Here is a 6,760-nt window from a genome sequence, read left to right on the forward strand (position 1 = left end):
CTACTGTTTCAGGTAAAGTGAAAATGGATAAAAGCAATATTTCTAGTTAATATGTTTTTAGATAATATGATTTTAAATGTGTGACTTAAAATGTAATAAATATTAATGAACTTATTTACAAACCAGAAACAGACTCACAGACATAGAAAACAAACCCATGGTTACCAAAGGGGAAAGGAGAGGGGGATAAATTAGATAAACAACAAGGTCCCACTGTATAGCATACCTGAAAGCATACCCTGTATAGCACAGGGTACTATCTTCAATATCTTGTAATAAACTATAATGGAAAAGAAAAAATGTAATAAATATTTAAAATAGATGTTTTACTATTTTATCTATTTTGAAAGGTTTATGTTTCAGAATCATAGGGGAGTTTTTTTTTAAGGAAAACCACTTTATTTTGAGTAGTAAACAAAACTCCATTTATAATAAACAAACCTTCCATCAGTTTCTTCACAGTTAGTCCAAAGAACAAAACCTCTGGCTTAATTAGAATTTACATTTAACCTTAAATATTCTAAAATCCAGCCATGTCAATTTTGGAATTTTAATCTTGCCTGATACTATGAAATAGGGCAAACCTTGATTGATGGTCAAATTTCTAATTTTTGCTGTTAAGCCACTTTTCTTGACCTTGCTCTTGATTCTGTAACATTCCAGAATGTTCAATGGATTTGTAATAAACTTCCAAGATGAAGGGGAATGTCTTGTTCATTGTTTGCCTGAAATCTTGGCTTGTGTTCTTCTTCTCAAATAAAAAATATGTTCCCAAAAATGCTCACAAGTTCAGCTTCTAAAACTCCTTTAAAGATCTTCTTTGCCAGTGGATCCATAGTATGGGCCATCCTGAGGCACGTACTCGTGGGGGGGCCATTCAGACTTCTGAATGGTGAGAGACCAGGTGAAGAGAGGTCCTGAGAGAGATGATGCCCTCGTGGTAATCGAGCCCCCACTGCTTCCAGCTGAATGCGGCCCCATAAGCAACACCAGGCAAAACCAGCAGAATTGGCCAGCTGACTCCCGCTGAACCACAGAAATTTTAGAAATAATATATCATTTTAAGCCACTAAGTTTTGGGGTGGTTTATTTCTCAGCAATAGATAACTGAACCAAGGGCCATCCTGAGCCCTCTCTGCCCATGTCTGGCACATCCAGTGCTGTGGGATCCACATCCAGAATATATCATGTATCCGACCACTTCTCACCTCACTCTCAGGCACACCCTGGTCCAGGCCACTGTCTCTCTCGCCTGGATTATTCCCAAAGCCTCCTCACTGGACTCCCTGCCTCTACTCTTACTCCCCGGCAATCATCATACAGGGACCAGAGTGAAGCTTCTGGTCTCCTTCCTTGGGCACCATTCAGGCTTCTAGACTGGTGAAAGATTGAGGAGGAGAGGGAGGTGTCAAGGATGGCTGGGGTTCTGGCTTGTGCTAGTGGATGGATGGAGATGACTGGGGTGGGCAGGTTTGGGGTATAAAAGTATAAACTTGGAGTTAGACCTGTTGAATTTAAGGATTTGTGAGATGGCCAAGAAATATCATGATTGTATATATGGATGACATTCATAGTGATACTTAGAAGCTATAAGTCCTGCAGCTTTGGGTGTGAGGAGAAGCAGTGGGTCAGGGGAGTGTGGGCAGTGGAGTGTGGATCCATGCATATGTGTTCCTTGCCTCTGGTGTGCTTCTCCCATAGGGGGCACTAGGGGGCAGCACTAGTGCCCCCACCGCCAATTTGAGACCCTCCAGTTACTTCCTATATCACTTAGATTAAAAGACAGACTCTTCAGTGGCCTTGGAGCCCTGTGCAGTCCAGTGCCCGCCACGTCTCCACCCCCACCACCAGTCACTCTCCCCTTGCTCAATGCGCTCCAGCAATGCTAGCTTCCTTTCTGTTTCTCGAACATGCCAAGCTCATCTCCATCTTGCGCCATTCGCACCAGCTCTTTACTCTGCCCAGAGGACTCTTCCTCTAGGTCTTTCTGTCTAAGTCTTCCAGTTCTCAGCTTACACGTCCGCATCCCAGAAAGGCTACTTATAGAAGAGGGAACTGAGGCTCGGAGAAGTGAGGTCATTTCCCAAGTACCCACAGTTAAGAAGAGTCTAGGCGGAGTTTTCATCCTAGGTCTGTGTAAGCCCCCACTCCAGGGCTCTTTCTGTCACATCAGTGGTTTGAGAGGGTGAAGGTCATGGGCTCCCGAGAAAGGGGAGGGGTTGGAGGGGCTTCCTTCACTTACTCCTCCCACAAACACTCCCAGCCATAGCCCTTGGACCCTGTCCTGAGCTGGGTGCTGGGGACTCAGAGATGAATCAGACCAGACTTTACTCTCCGGAAGCTCCTGTCTGGGGAGAGGGAAAGCATCAGAGGAGGGCTCAGACAGCCTTCTGCGGTAACTCAGGGAGACAGCCTTCTAGCTGGGGCTCTCTGGGAAGGCTTCACAGGGGATGTGAGACTGGCTGGGGGCGGGGGGAGAGAGCCAGAAATTGGGGGTGGTGTTCAGTGGCCAGAGCTGCCTATTGTTCCCTGTGAGGGACCGGGAGACTCAGCATTGGCTATGTGCGTCCAAGCTGCTGTGTGTGTGTATTGTGTGTGTGTTGTGGGGTGTGTGTGTGTGTGTGTGTGTGTGTGTAAGAGAGTGAGGGAGCAGTACCGGGGGTGAGGTGGAGGCTAGGCAAGAGAAGTGCTGAATGAATAGATTTTACTGATGTGGAAACTAAAGCCCAGAGAGGCTGAGTTGCTGCCCCAGCTCACAAAGCACTAGGTGGTAAAGGCAGGATTTGAACCAAGCCTGTCTTGACACCACCTCCTCCAGGGCCCACTGCTTATTCACTATGTGACCTCAGCTAAAGCCATTCTCTTCAGGAGCCTTATTTTTTCATCAGTAAACTGAAGGAGTTGGATGAAGTTTCTTCCAGCATGAGGACTCTGCAGAAAACACCTCTACTAGAGCCTAGAACCAAAGAAGCAGCCACCGGCTCAACCTGCTACAGGATGGCTTCTCAGCCTGCAGCTCCCTCCAGGCCTAGCAACTGGGTGCCATGCAAACTAAAGCCAGGGAGCCCCAGTAATTCCCCCAGTGTCAGGTGGACCCGGGGTCTCCCTCTCAACAGCCCAACCTAGAGTTCCAGAAGCGCTTATAGCCCAGATCCTTAGAACTCCAGGGCTCCAATTACACCTCTAACCACATTATCAGCCCAGCCCAGAGCCCAGCTTACAGGTCCAACATTCCCCAGCATAACTCCAGGACTCCCCTGGTTCTCTCCAGCCTCCAGGAACACCATCCTTTAGCCAATGAAGGAAAGGGGAGAGGCAACTCTGAATGGTCATTGGCCCACTGTTTGATAAATATAGACAGACTGACCAATCAGAAGAGCCAAGACAGCCTCAACTTCCATGTTCCAATTCTGTTCATCCTCCACCATTCTATTCCCACGGGGTTCCCTTTCAGGTGGTTCCATTCCATTTATTCCATTCAGAATTCCAGGAAATTATATCTGGGAAAGAGAGGTATGATAAGTAGAATTAGAGCTGATTACAGAAGGGAATTCTTGAGGGGAAAATGCCCCCATTCTGCTGGGGCCTGGGGCATTCTCCAGAGCCCAGTTTCAGTGGTATCCAGAGGAGTCACTGCCAAGAGCTCAGGCTCTGAACAGAAAGAACTTGGGCTCAGTTCTGGGCTCAGCCCCTTAACTAGTTGTGTGAACTCAGGCAAGACGCTTAAATCTCTGAACCTCTGTTTTCTTAGCTATAAAATAAGGATTTGGGAATCTATATTCACTGAGTTATTGTGAGGATTAAATGGGAATAAGACTCATAATATACCTAACACATAGTAGATGATTATGGTCAGTCATAGTAATTTGTTCTCCCACTTATTCTCAGAGGCAGTGGTCTGGTCTCTGAGAGTCCTGGCCCCAGAATGGCTGGGGAGGCAGAGAGGGGGCAGGAAGAAGGGGTTAAAATAAAATAGCTGTTAAAATAATTACCATGTGCTGGCCTCTGTAGTAATCACCACATGAAACTATTACTACTTTAACATTGTGAACAAGGCGTCTGAGGCACAGAGAAGTTCAATAATGTGGTCAGTCACGCAGCTAGCAAATGGCAGAATTGGGACATAAATTCAGGCTCCCTGGCTCCAGAGTTCAAACTCTGAACCACCGTTCTGTCCTACCTCACATTAATCCCATTTTAGGATGAGAAACGCTGAGGTTCAAAGAGATAAGTTCACACTGCTGCTGAACAGGGGTATATCTAGGACTCCAACTTAGATCCTGTGACTCCGAAGTTCTGGCAATTTCTGCCATTGAGTGCTGCCCCCTAGTGCCCCCTATGGGAGAAGCACACCAGAGGCAAGGAACACATATGCATGGATCCACACTCCACTGCCCACACTCCCCTGACCCACTGCTTCTCCTCACACCCAAAGCTGCAGGACTTATAGCTTCTAAGTATCACTATGAATGTCATCCATATACACAATCATGATATTTCTTGGCCATCTCACAAATCCTTAAATTCAACAGGTCTAACTCCAAGTTTATACTTTTATACCCCAAACCTGCCCACCCCAGTCATCTCCATCCATCCACTAGCACAAGCCAGAACCCCAGCCATCCTTGACACCTCCCTCTCCTCCTCAATCTTTCACCAGTCTAGAAGCCTGAATGGTGCCCAAGGAAGGAGACCAGAAAAGTAAACATCGATCAGAACAGAGCAACAGCGGTGGAAGCAGAGGATCAGGACAATGGCCCCCAATTGTGGCCAAGAGGAAAAACTGAACTCAGGTGGTTATAAAGGCAGGACTTTCTGCTTAGAAAGAAGCCCAAACACAGCTTTAAGGCTCAGGAGGAGGACACAGTGTTTCTTACTGGGAGCCAGAAGGACTGGGTTCCCACTCAGCTCCACTACTAACTCACAGTACGGCCTTGGGACCTTGATGTGCCTCAGTTTCCCCAGCTGTAAAATAAATATGACCATGGCTACCTCTAGGGCTGTTGTAAGGATCAAATTTAAAGGTGTTTGCTTTGTAAACTGTAAAGAGAAGTGCACAGGAGAAGTGGACTATTATCTGGAAACTTCACTCCAATAGACTTCTCTCCTTTGTTATGCTACATGCTGGACCCATAAGGTACCTTGTTTTGTTTTCAAAGAATTTCATCAGTTTGGGGGCTTTTTTTTTTTTTTTTTGGCCAAGCCAGGATCTTAGTTCCCTGACCAGGGATTGAACCCAGGCCCTCAGCAGTGAAAACACCAAGTCCTAACCAGTGGACTGCCAGGGAATTCCATTGGGGGCTTTTTTTTTTTTTAATCTTCTCTTTTCTTTTTTAAAAATTTATTTATTTATGGCTGCATTGGGTCTTTGCTGCTGCGCACAGCCTTCAATAGTTTTGGCATGCGGGCTCAATAGTTGTGGCTCGTGGGCTCTAGAGCACAGGCTCAGTAGTTGTGGCACACGGGCTAAGTTGTTCCACAGCATGTGGGATCCTCCCGGACCAAGGCTCAAACCCGTGTCCCCTGCAATGGCAGGCAGATTCTTAACTACTGCACCACCAAGGAGGCCCATTGGGGGCTTTTTAAATTGTGGTAAACAAACAAACAAAAACAACAACCTATATATACAGAAAAATTGCCATTTTGCCCATTTTTAAGTTACAATTCAGTGGCATTAATTACATTCACACTGTTGTGCAACCATCACCATTTTCTATGTCCAAAATTTTTCATCATCCCAAATAGAAACTCTGTACCCATTAAGCAATAACTCCCAATTCCTCCCTCCCTCCAGCCGCTGGAAACATCTCATCCCTGTCTCTATGAATTTGTTTATTTTGAATATTTAATATACGTGGAATCACAATATTTGTCCTGTGTCTGGCTTATTTTACTTAGCATGATTTCTTCAAGGTTCATCTATGTTGTAGCATGTATCAGAACTTCATTCGTTTCATGGCTAAATAATACTCCATTGTGCATATATACCATATTTTGTTTATCCACTCATCTGTTGATAGACACTTGAGTTTTCTACTGTTTGGCTATGGTGAATAGTGCTGCAATGAACACTGGCGTGTAAGTACCTCTTTGAGTCCCTGTTTTCAGTTCTTTTGGGTATATACCTACACTGTCATCAGTTTTGTTTTGTTTTGCGGTACGCGGGCCTCTCACTGTTGTGGCCTCTCCCGTTGCGGAGCACAGGCTCCAGATGCACAGGCTCAGCAGCCATGGCTCACGGGCCTAGCCGCTCCGTGGCATGTGGGATCTTCCCGGACCAGGGCGTGAACCCATGTCCCCTGCATCGGCAGGTGGACTCTCAACCACTGCGCCACCAGGGAAGCCCTGTCATCAGTTTTTGACAGTTTTTCAGTATACACTGTGGAAGGGGTATGGGCCCTTGGGAACAAGGCCCAGTGTATTTGAGTGTGGGAGGGAGAAGGGCAGATGAGGAGAGAGGTTTCAGTGTGGCTATGATTAAAATACCAGCTAACTTGTGCCTTTTGAAAAGTACTCCACAAAACACTCTGGAGGAGGAAATATTATCATCTCCATTTTACCGATGAGGAGAAGGGAAGTGGCTTCTCCAAGGCCCCACAGCTGGTGAGAGGCAGGGGCTCCAGAGACAGTTTCCCTCACACATCAGCAAGTGCAGGCAGAGGTTCAGAGATCATATTTCCCTTCCTTCCCCTTTTTTCTTTTTTTTCCTTTCTAGACAAAGAAAGTAGTTCTGAGCTGCTTCAATCATCATGTTCCTACT

At 46.2% G+C, this 6,760-nt stretch overlaps 1 pseudogene; it reads right to left on the reverse strand.

The window, feature by feature from the left end:
- Nucleotides 1–604: 604 nt before the first annotated feature.
- Nucleotides 605–848, reverse strand: LOC136792813 (protein CEBPZOS-like; annotated as a pseudogene).
- Nucleotides 849–6,760: the final 5,912 nt, after the last annotated feature.

The sequence above is a fragment of the Kogia breviceps genome, chromosome 1 (assembly GCF_026419965.1).
Source record: "Kogia breviceps isolate mKogBre1 chromosome 1, mKogBre1 haplotype 1, whole genome shotgun sequence".
NCBI lineage: Eukaryota > Metazoa > Chordata > Mammalia > Artiodactyla > Physeteridae > Kogia > Kogia breviceps.